Source organism: Erinaceus europaeus, chromosome 1 (assembly GCF_950295315.1).
Source record: "Erinaceus europaeus chromosome 1, mEriEur2.1, whole genome shotgun sequence".
In the NCBI taxonomy this organism is placed as follows: Eukaryota; Metazoa; Chordata; class Mammalia; order Eulipotyphla; family Erinaceidae; genus Erinaceus; species Erinaceus europaeus.
The window spans coordinates 148,217,323-148,229,424 of NC_080162.1; the positions used below are offsets into that span (position 1 = coordinate 148,217,323).

The 12,102-nt window shown below is 44.5% G+C and overlaps 1 protein-coding gene across 3 annotated transcripts in view; it reads right to left on the bottom strand.

Moving 5' to 3' along the window:
• The window catches only part of EPHB1 (EPH receptor B1), a 528,699-nt gene that overhangs the window by 196,106 nt on the left and 320,491 nt on the right, over positions 1-12,102 (bottom strand). The window lies entirely within an intron of this gene.

Consider the following 12,102-nt stretch of genomic DNA (forward strand, 5'->3'; position numbering starts at 1 on the left):
ATCCTTAGAGGAATAAACCTCTCTGGCATCAGTAGCCTTTCTCACTTGAACAATATGAATAATGATTCTCCTCGTTCAGGTGTGTCGAGAGATTTAATTGAGAAAATGAATCTAGTGTGGAGCTTAGTGTCTGGGACATAAGTGCTCTATGAATGATGATTCCCTCCTCCTTCCACCTGGGTAACAGCCAGGGCCTTATCCTCAGCTTCTTGCTGAAGTGTATCTATCACCCAATGTACTCAGATAGAAAGGGGTCCTGCCAGTTCTAAAACATTATGTTGTGGGATCCATCGATGGCACACTTAGTTGAGTACATGTGCCGACACTGTGTGAGGACCTGGGCTCAAGCCTCCAGACCCCACCTGCAGGGGAGGCAGGAAGCTTCACAAGTAATGAAGCAGTGCTGCAGGTGTCTATTTTTCTCTTTCTCTCTCTATCGCCCCTTTCCCTCTCAATATTCCTCTGTGTCTATCATAAACAGGTAAATAAAAACTATTTAAATGCCATGCTGCAGCCCACAGGAGGAACATTATGGATTGTGCCAACAAGCACTTATTATGACTGACAGTCTGGAGCTAAAATTCATGACTTTCTTTTAAACAGAAATGGAAGTGACTTCAAGGTTACTGTCTTAATGGCATCGTTCTTCCTTAATTGCATTTTGGAATGCTTTAGGGGTAGAGCCAAAGGAGGGGGAAGCTGAGGGGAGGCTTGTAAGCAGTACACCAGAAAACATGCCATGTGCTTGCTGACCTCTATCATGGACATGGCAGTGGAGAAGGCTGGGAATGCCTGGTGTAGCCTAGGTACCCTTGGAGGTAGCTTCAGATATGAAGTACTTGCTCTTAATTCTATCCATGTTCAACAAGTGAAGGGCCAAACTTAAGGGTTCTGGCTCTGGGTCAACCCTCGTTTTCACTATGTGTCAGCTGGTGTCCTTCTTGCTCCTGTCATGCTTCCCAGAGAACCGTCCTCAGTATCTCAGCTCCTGAGTGATTCAGTACTGCCTCACCCTCCTTTGAGATCAAATGCATGGCCAATTAATAACAATCTCTTACACATCTCACTAACTCATTCAGCAAACACTGACTATGGCCTGAGAACCTGACCCAGGCCCTTGAGAGAGCAAGTCTGTCCTCAAGGTGTTCTGGGTCGGGTACAGTAGTGCAATTATAATACAATGTGATCCCAACTGTAACAGAAGCACCACTATAATGGTTTCTAATTCTACAAAGCTCATCTCCTTAAATGTATTGTTACCTCCTGGAAAAGTGCAGAGGATTCTTTAATAATAGCAGTAGCCACCATCTGCTAACATTCTTGTTAAGTGCTTTTACATGCATTACTCTATAGGGTAGCTATTATTATCTACATTCTACTAATGAGGAAATTGGGATGTAGACAGGTTAAAAAAAAATGTTGCCCGAGATCACACAGTGGGAGAAATGAGAGTAATAATATATGTATACACTGTCTGAAAATATTCACCAAGAAGTGTAGAGCTGCTTCCAATGCTGGGAAAGTTTTTCTGTCACTGTGAGGTAGGAGTGTTCACCTACAGTCATGTGTAGGGTTTGAGTTATTCTGGAGGTGCCCTGGGTGCCCAGCTCATCTGGGATAGGGAGAAATTTATGAAATGGAAGGTTTTGGAAGGGATAGAGCAAGTCCAAGTGCACTGGTCTGTTAACACCTGCTACTTAGTAATAAAAGGGTCACATTGCTGTACATTTGAAAATGTGGATTAAAAAGGCTAATGGCCTTCTTTATTGCAGAATTTCTCACAACTTCTAAAAATAGAATAGTTAAGGTGATGCTCTCAACAAGAAGTCAGTTTTATGGAGCATTTCCTGTGCTTAAGGTCCCTGGAACACATTGGGATAAATGTTATCTAGATGATCCAACTGAGCTCTTAAAAGATCTCTGTTATTTTCATGCACTAAATAGTCTTACTGTCAAATATTTTGTACTCCCTGTAAAACAAGTTAACATCATTAGCTGTTTCTTTTTAAAAGTTCTGCTCTATATTTTATCCTTTTGTTTCAATAGCTTTGTGAATATTAGCCCTTTCTCTGGTGTTCGAATGCCAACTAACATTAAAAGAAGCCTCATTTGAAGAAACCAGAATACTAGAATTTGGAATGTCTTATTTAATTCGTTTTCAATTGAGGTCATTCCTTTCATTTCTGAATACTTAAAAACTATGTTATTATTATTTGGGTAAAGACAGAGAGAAATTGAGAGGGGAGGGGGGAGGTGGGGGGGAGAAAAAGAGAGACACCTGCAAAGCTGCTTCACCTCTCATGAAGCTTCCTCCCCTGCAGGTGGGGACAGGGAGCTTGAATCTAGGTAACATTCTACCAAGAGCACTACTACTCAGTCTCTTTCCTAAGTACTTGTATAATCTACTATTCAATTTCTAAATTTTCTTTAATAAATAAATACCAAACTTATGGGTAAAAACATTTCTACTGTGAACCATGTAGAAAAGGGGCACTTGTTGACCTCTCTCAACTCATCTATGACTCAGGAGATGGCAGAAAGATTATGCAGAGAGTCTTACGTGCCCCAAAGCACCAAAGGTCCCAGCACTTCTGTAAGCCAGAGCTGAGCAGTGCTCTGGTAAAATAAGAATAGTGAGAATCAAGTAAATAAATAAATCATGCTCACTAGTAAGAAACTTCTGTGAAGGATGAAAATAAAACCACTTGCTAAAGTCTCAAAGAATAAAACACCAAAGGGAAAACTTTAAATGACTTGCCCAAACTCCCCCAGAATTTTGTCTATTGGTCTAGCTATCTTTCCAAGCCCATTCAATAAAGTATTTCCCTGTATTTCTCTTCTCCCCTCTCCTTTTCTTCTTTTCCTGTCTAACCCTTGACATTCTGTGAGAAGCAGTTGGTCCTTCCCACATAAACCACGCAGCCTGGCTGGGTCTCCCATTTAGCTCTGGAGCTGAAAAATACAGACTAAGTTACGCAGAGCCAACAGAAGCTCCTTCCTTGCACCGTGGGGGTGGAGACAGTGGTGACATTCATTTGGTCCCTGACACACTGCAAATTTCTTAATGTCCCCCTCTGAGAAGAACAAGGTGTTTTCACTTTCTTTGTGGCACTTAAAAGCCTTGTCCCTTTAGATATAATAAGTTAACAGCATAAACAATCACTTTGGTATCCACAAGAGGCAGAGGTGTTTGGGAAAAAAAAAGAAAAGTTTTACTGTGTGATTTCTGATGGGGATAGACTGAACTGCTTGTTACCAAGTCGCTGGATTCCAAGGTGATCAAAGGGAAGACAGAGAGTGAGAAGGGATGTGACTTTATTCTCCCCAGAGCAGTGAGCTGGGCAATGTGTGATCAGACTGTTCTAGGCCCCACTCCTGGCCCTAATCTCTTGGAACCTCAACTTGTATATATGTATAAAAGATCTACTATTTTTTTTAAGGAAACTTCTTTGGGGGCTGGGTGGTGGTGCACCAGTTAAGCACATACGTTACCAAGAGCAAAACCCAGGTTTGAGTCCACCTACAGGGAAAATACTTCATGAGTGGTGAAGCAGGTCTTCAGGTCTCTCTCTCTCCCCCTCTACCTTCCCCCTGCCCCCTCCCTCTCTACCCTCCTCCTCTCTCAATTTCTCTTTGTCCTAACCAGTAAAATTTAAAAAAAGAAAGAAAGAAAATAAAGGGGAGAAAAGAAGGAAAAAATGGCCGCCAGGAGCAGAGGATTCATGGTGGTGTGGGCACTGAGCCACAGCAATAACCCTGGTGGCAATAAAAATACAGAAATTTAAAAAGAAAGAAACTTACTCAATTCATAATAACTCCCACTGGTTACTAGAATTTAATTAATTAAAATATGAAAATACCTACTTGATTTTTAAATGCTAAGTAGTGCTACATCATCTCTACCTTCACTTACCCAATCCCATCAGAAAAATAAATTTTCTTGGGGTTGAGGAGATAGTTCATCCTGTTAGAGTAACAATTTATAGTCCTGCTGGCTCAGAGGTCCCACGTTCAATCCCTGGCACCATGTGAGCTGAGTTGTGCTCTGTTCTCCCCTCCCTCTCCCTCTCCCTCTCCCCCTTTTGTCATTCTCATAATAAATAAGTCATTTTAAAAATTATCTTTATTTATTTATTTATTTATTTATTGGATAGAATCAGTCAGAAATCAAGAGGGAAAGGGCTGATAGAGAAAAAAACAGAAAGACACCTTTAACACTGCTCCACCACTCGCAAAACTTTCCCTTACAGGTGGGAACCGACGGTTTAAACCTGGGTCCTTGTGCACTGTAACATGTGTGCCCAACCAGGTGCACTACCCACCATCCAGCCCTTAATTAAATCTTTATCAAATTGAAAAAATAAGTTTTCTCTGCAGGTAATTTTAAAATTCAAGGAGGTAATAGAAGTTTACAGTGCCTCAAACAGGCAAATAAATCCTGGAACCAAATAAAAGAACAACAAGAAATCATTGCACCTGTAAATGTACTGTATAATGTATAAATGTACTGTATGATAATTATAAAATAGATGGCTGTCTTTAATGTTCAGATTTTATAAGTTAATGTTTCAATAAAATATGTGTCTAGGCATTCATAAGTATATAAAACAGTAGCATTCCTAAGTTCATTTAGTAAACTTTTAGACTGTAATTTGCAAGCACATTTGGGCTGTGTTTTCTCACAGAATGAATAGATTAAGCAGCACTTAAAGTTCTAAGGTAGATGGCCTGGGAGGTGACCAGTGGGTAAAGCCTTGGGCTCTCAAGCATTAAGTCTCCAATTCAGTCCCTGTCATCAAAGTATCAGTGATGTCCTTCTCCTCCTCCTCTCCCTCCTCCTCCTTCTTTTCCTTCTCCTTTTCCTTCTTCTTCTTCCTCTTCTTCTCCTCCTCCTCCCTCTCTCTTTCTCCACCCCTCCCACTCTCAATAATGAGTAAATAAGTCTTTAAGAATCAATAGCAGCACAATTTCAAGATAATCTACAAAGACATTCCTCATAAATAGAATTCAAAGATATTGTTCATTTTATAAGAAATTTAGCATAGAAAAATAAGAGGACAGCAATGTTCCTTGGGGAGAAACTGTGATTTCTGATGGGAGAAAGATAGAACTGGTTGTTACCAAGTCTCTGGACTCCACGCTAGTCAAAGGGGAGGAGATGGGAGAGAGAAGCCTCTGGCTATGTTAAGCATCATAAGCAAAAGCGAACGAACGACATCAGCCCAAGTGTGTCACCTGTGTAAAGAAACTGGATGAGAAACAGAAGATCACACACAAGACAAGGCTCTCCTACAGCTTCAGAATAAGTAAATAAATATTGTGAAGACCTAAACAAACTTAGAGGTGTGATTTTGAGCAATTTTGACCTACCCAGACATCATATATAGCTCTTTGCTATACACTGTAGCAAAACTCAGAATTTAGTCCTCTTGACACAGAATCATGATCAACACTACTGCTAAGCTCAGAGTCCCTCACTCAGCAGGTGTTTTGCTTTTTAGATATTTATTTACTTATAAAAGAGAGATCCAGAGAGGAAGATACACAGAGGGAGACAGAGACAGAGAGAGATCAGAGCACTTCTCAGCTCTGGCTTATCATGGTTCTGGGGATTAAACCTAGGACTTCAGCACCTCAGGCATAAAAGTCTTTAGCAGAACCATCATGCTGTCTCCCTAGTTCCCTAGCAGGTGTTGAGTGAAGGTAGCCCTGGGCCCCACACTGGAGTTTTGGAATAGACTGCTGGCAGAGACAAAGGTGCAAAATGCTGACCCACTCAGTATGCCCTGCCTTTGTGTGCACAATCCAAAATGGGACTAAGATGTGGGAACCAGGAGAAGACTCAGAAAGAGAGGAGGAGGTAAAAGGTGGGAAAACAGTAGAGGAAGGAAGGAAACTGGGTCAGAGAGTCCACCTCATACTCAGCTGGGGACAAAGAAGTACTCACCATCCAGGAGGTGAGAGGGAGGGAAAGTGAGTGCTGTGTCACACATCAACTTTTGTCTTTGAGCCCCTGTCACTTATGGGACTGTATGTCCTGACCCCAGTCCTTATTTCCCTTTATGAAAGGGGGTTGAAAAGCCCCTCCTTTGCAAGTAGCCACAGTGCAGATAGGTGATGATAGTGATCTCAAGTGATAGTCCCCCCTCCCCCACATTACATGCACAGAGAGGAAGTGACAAGACACAAGACTCCTGCCCCACCCCTGAACACACATTTCCCTTCCCTTTCAAGGATGCACAATGACGACACGTGACCTCTAGCTGCTAGCTACAAGGTCACCTTGAAACGCCCACCGGATTTCCCAGAGCCCCCCCCCCCCCCCAGAAATGATAAATTGACTGCTGTTTACAACTCTCCCCAGAGTCCCCTCCCCACCCAGCCTCACACACTGACATCCGGTGACACTCAATCCATCACCTCCACACTATTACTTTATAAAGAAGCAGATTAAGGGTCTCATAAACAGCATGGTGATTGAGATAATGGAAGGCGGCTCTCGTCCCCATCCACAGCACCCGGTACTAGGCCTTTCCAAGCAGCCAGGAAGAGGAAATTAATAGAAGTGAGAGGGAATAACCACTTTTATGCAATTTCCTCAGGAGATAGTGGACCATCTAATCTTTATTGGAGCCCTTTAACCTGTCACTCAGCCCTCACCACTGCCTCTTTAGCTCGAGTGACGTGTCTTGATATCGAAGGAAGATAAAACGGAAAACCTCCAAATGCAATTTTCATAATTTCTGGTCCGCAGAGGAGGCAGCACCTCCTGGCTACCCTCCCACCTCCCTCCCCCAAGGAGGCCTCCAAAAACATCTTTATGCAGAAGCAGTGGGGGAGCTGGAAGGTTCCTGGTGCCTGGTCCAGGGGGTCATAGAGTCTCTCTCTTTGCATGTTAAATAAGGCTCTTCCCTCCACTGCTGCCTTCTGTCCTTGCTCTCTCTTTTTAATAATCTGATTACTTCTCCTGATCTAATTTTTTTCCCCAAATGAGTTTGCAAAGGTTCATGCCCATGAATATTCATCCATTGCTTAAGAAGAGGCAGGCAGGTGCAGCTCAGCTGCTGGCTCAGGAGGGCTGCCTTCTTCAAGGGGACACTGGCTCCTGGCTAGGGGAAGAGAGGGCACAGCCTCGGAGCTCCTGGCTTTTCTAGAACCACCCTTTTCTCTCTGTCCTTGGTCCCTGCTCTGCAAGAGGTGGAGGAACTATGGGCCCCTGGAAGCTGCTGAGCTCAGTGTGATGGGCGTGGTGGTGGCAGAAGGGAGAAGGCAGACATTCCCACAGGACACAAGAGCACAACACCAGCAGCTCTTCTTCTATGGCCTTGTGGCCCCAGGTGGGACCCAGTATTGACAGTGACCTCTGAGGCCATCATTCTCCATCACCTTTGCACACCCCCTGGGGTTTTGCCTTTGGAACTCCCAGTGGAAGCTCCCTGGGAGGAGGTGGCACTGGGGGGCTCTGTTATGAGAAGCCCCACTTTCTGCTCTCACCTGCAGTCTTTGCTCTTCCCAGAAATGTGTCCCTTCAGGCCTTAGGGTGGGGGCTCTCGATTTGGCTATATAGTCACAGTGATGTGCTGTGACAACTGCGAGCCAAGAAGCAACACCTCTGCCCCCCTTCTGCACCTTTGCAGTCACTACCCTGCCAGTGGGACAGTTCTCTGAAGGCCAATGCTAGGTGTCATCAACTTCATTATAGCATGTTATTATAGTTGATCTAGTCTACTATGAGCTATTGTGAATGGTTTCCTACTGTGCCTAATTTATAAGTTAAACTTTATCATATGTATGAATAGAGAAATCTGTATTTATTTGTTACAGCTGGGGCTCAGTGTACCTACATGGTGATTCCAAAGCTCCCCGTGGCCTTTTTTATTCCATTCTCCTTCTTCTTATAAATACAGAGAGAAGGGAGTCGGGCAGTAGTGCAGCGGGTTAAACGCAGGTGGCGCAAAACGCAAGGACCAGCACTAGGACCGGGATAAAGATCCTGGTTAGAGCCCCCAGTTCCCCACCTGCAGGGGAGTCACTTCACAGGTGGTGAAGCAGGTCTGCAGGTGTCTCTCTTTCTCTCCCCCTCTCTGTCTTCCCCTCCTCTCTCAATTTCTCTCTGTCCTACTGAACAACAAAGACAACAATAATCACTACAACAACAAGGGTAACAAAAAGGGAATAAATAGATAAATTTAAAAAATACAGAGAGAAACAGAAAGAGGGAGAAAGCAGGAGGAGGTACCTGCAGCACTGCTTCAGTACTCATGAAGCTTCCCCCACCCCTTGCAGTTGGGGACCAGGAGCTTAAACCCATGTCCTCATGAATAGTATGCTGTGTGTGTATGCTACTAGGTGTGCCACTGCCCAGGTCCAAAACAAAAAAGAAAGGGAGAGAGAGAAAGGAAAATAGCTACTGAGAGTGGTGGATTTGTAGTGTCAGCACTGAACCCCAGTGATATCCCTTGAGAGAGAGAGAGAGAGAGAGAGAGAGATCTGCAGCACTGTTTCCCCACTCACGAAGTTTCCCCCTGTGGTGATGAAAGGGACTTGGATCCAGATCCTCGCATACAGTAGCATGTGCTCTCTAGTGGGTGCTGCAAGAAACCTCACTCTTCACCTGCAGGGGGAAGCTTCATGACAAGTGAAGCAGGTCTGCAGATGTCAGCCTTTCCCTTTCCATTTCTACCTCCCCTTTCCCTCTCAATTTCTTCCTGTCCTCCCAAATGAAAGAGAGAAAGTAAAAAAAGAAGGGAGGAAGGAATAAAGAAATAAATGGAGAGAAAAAAAATGGCCATTCGGAGTGGTGGTTTCTTGTACATAGTAGTGTTGGCATTCAACCAGGTATGCCACTGCCTATCCCTTGCAGATGTTTCTCTTCCCCCCTCAACTACCTCTTCCTTCCCTCTTAGTTTCTCTCTGTTTCTATTACCAAAAAGAAAGAAAGAAAACAATGGTGAAAAATGACTGCCAGGAGTGGTGGCACCAAGTCCCAGTGATAACTCTGGTGGCAGTAATAAAATAAAGGAAATGAAAATAGTGTATGTAAGTCTAAGCACTGTCTGCAATATTAGGTATTCACTGAGAGTCTTAAAAGAAACATATCCCTCACAATAAGGGAGAGCCATTGGATATGTATATGCCTATGTGTATATATTGGCATATGTGTATATGTATATACACACAGACACACACACATATGTGTGTGTATACACCTGTCATATGCATTAGAGTAGATACAGAAGTCAAAGCATTAATGAAGATTATTTTGTGTTGTTCTGGAATTACCCAAAGGCTTGCATTATAGATACAGGGTTCTGACAATCAATGAAAATCTCAACCATCATATTTTGATATTTTATGGAAGTGGGAGGTATACAGCACTGTGAGAACAAATTCCAACTAGCTCAACTTCCAAGGAGCTGAGCTAAGCCAGAGTGGGTGCTTTGCAGAGAATAACTCTTCACCAAAAGGGATAGGCCCTGTGCTACAAGTCTTTGGAGGGAATGGAAAATAAATGGGGGCTGGGAAGACTGGAGAGAGTGCCCTGAAGGTGGACACTGCTTGATGCCAGAATGGGAGGGTGAGGCAAAGGGGAAAGTCTGCATCAAGACTTAGAGGGACCACAATTCTTTTTGGGGAACAGAAGGTGAGAGGTCTGGCTTCGGTAATTGTTTCTCTACTGGACATAGACACTGGCAGGTCGATCCATAGACTCAGCCTATTTCTATCTTTCCCTAGTGAGGTAGGGCTCTGGGGAAGTGAGATTAAAGGGATAAAGAACAAAGAAGCTTCCAGTGGAAGAGATGGGACACACAACTCTGGTGGTGGGAACTGTATGAAATTGTATCCCTGTTATCTTACAATCTTGGTAATCATTATTAAATCACTAATAAAATTTTTTTAAAAATAGACTCAGGGAGAACAGGGCCATTATTGCCTGCAGAACTTTATTTATTTATTTATTTATTTATTTATTTATTTATTTATTTATCTATTTATTATAGAGACAGACAAGGAAAAGAAAATTTGCCGAGAATCTAGAGGAGAGGGCATAGAGAGTTCAGTGGGACTGGGGTTCCTTTGCTTCTATGCTGACCTGCATCCATGAAGCCCAATGGGTCTCACTTCCTGTCTTCCTAGGCGAGAGCCAGCTGTGCCATGCACCTGTGCAGGGGGGACACTTATTTGTGTCATGCACTCACACACTCTGGGCGACACCTGCTGAAATGAGTGGAAGCTTCAGGCACTGTGACACAGAGGAGACTGAGACTCTCAATGCTCTCAGGATGCTCAGACAGCATCCAGGGTGGGGAGCCTAAAGTGTACCAATCAGCACCAGCCTTGTTAAAGAGATGGGGTCAGGGTGAGTGGGCTCTCTGTCTTGGTACCATAGAGGGAGATGGCTAGTCAGGACTATAGGGTGACAAACAGAAGACAAAAACATGGGAAGAGGGGGCAAGAACTTAGATCCTGTCACTGCTGGTTGTCTGTGCCCAGAGAACAGCAAGGGAGAGCATGGCCAACACCAGGTCCAGTGTGGACAAGAGCTGGGGAGCCATGGTACAAGCCACTGGCTTCTAGAATGATCCAGACCAGTGGTTCTCAAACTGTTTCCTACAGGTAACCATGACTAGCAATAGCAGTAACTGCAAACATTCAGAAAGGCAGAGGCTTTGGCCTACTCCTCACTCATGGGGAGCCCCTGGAGCAGGGCTAGTGATCCCAGTGCTAGGGAGCTGCCTGGAGACCACCCAAAACTCTAATTTGAAGACAACTGCTCCAGACCATGAGTCTGGGGTGGAAGATATCACAGTCCTGGTTCCAAGGATACTGAGACTAACTGGAGCAAGAGCTAATGAAGGTTATTTATTTAACTCTTGAACCTCTGTCTCCTCCTTTTTTCCTTTTTTTTTTTATCATCTAATTATTTATCAGATAGAGCCAGTCAGAAATCGAGAGGGAAAGAGAGAAAGAGAGACAGAGAGATACCTGCAGCACTGCTTCTCTACTTGCAAAGTTTTCCTCCCTGCAGGGAGGGGCTGGGAGCTTGAACCCAGATTCATGTAACATGTGCACTCAACCAGGTGTGCCACGACACCTGTCTCCTCCTTTTAAAGAAAGAAAGGAAGGAAGGAAGGAAGGAAGGAGAGAGAGAGAGGGAGGGAGGGAGGGAGGGAGGGAGGGAGGGAGGGAGGGGTTAGGTAGTGACATGCCCAATTAAGATTACACATTACCATGTGTGAGGAGGAGGGCTTGAGCCCCTGCTCCCCACCTGCAGTAGGCTTCACAAGTAGTAAAGCATACCTATAGCTGTCTCTTCCTTTATCTGCTCTGTCTTCCCCTCCCTCCTCAATTTCTGTCTTATCAAATAAAAAATTTTAAAAAAATAAATAAAGCTACCAGGGCAGTGGAGTTGCCATGTAGGCCCTGAACCCCAGTAATAATCCTGGTGGAGAAAGAAAGGAAGAAAGAATGGAAAGAAGGAAGGGAAGGAGGGAGGAAGGGAGGGAAGGAGGGAGTGTGGGAAGGAAAGAGAGAGAAACGAAGGAGAAAAGGAAGGAAGGAAGGAAGGAAGGAGAAAGAGATAAGGAGGGAGGATGGAAGGAAAGGAGAAAGGAAAGAAAAAAAGAAAGAAAAGGAGGGAGGGAAGGAAAGGAAAAGATAGGAAAAGGAAATGCCCTGCTGACAGGTCAGCCTTTGTCAGCACAGCAACCTCCTGGTCACTCCTCAGGCCAGTCGCAACAGACATCTCAGGTCATTTCTGGCACACTTAAGGACAGATCTCAGAATGTCCCTGGCCATCATTACCTAGGTTGGCACCTCCCAGAACTATGATGGGGGAAACTGAGGCTCGAGAAGGCACCGAGTGAGTTGGCCAGGGGTGCCCACTCAGCAGGGTCTTGGGGACAGGCCACAGGACCCAACCCTCAGGCTGACCCTGCTGCAACTCTGAGGGGTTCCCCTATCTCTGCAACACCAACTTTTGTTTCTCCTTCTCCCCTTGGTGGCCACCCCCCAACACAGTCCCCCTGGCTGGCATGCCGGGCACCTAATTATTCTCTCTGCCTGCATCTGGGGAGGCATCACATTATGTTTAAGTAAGTG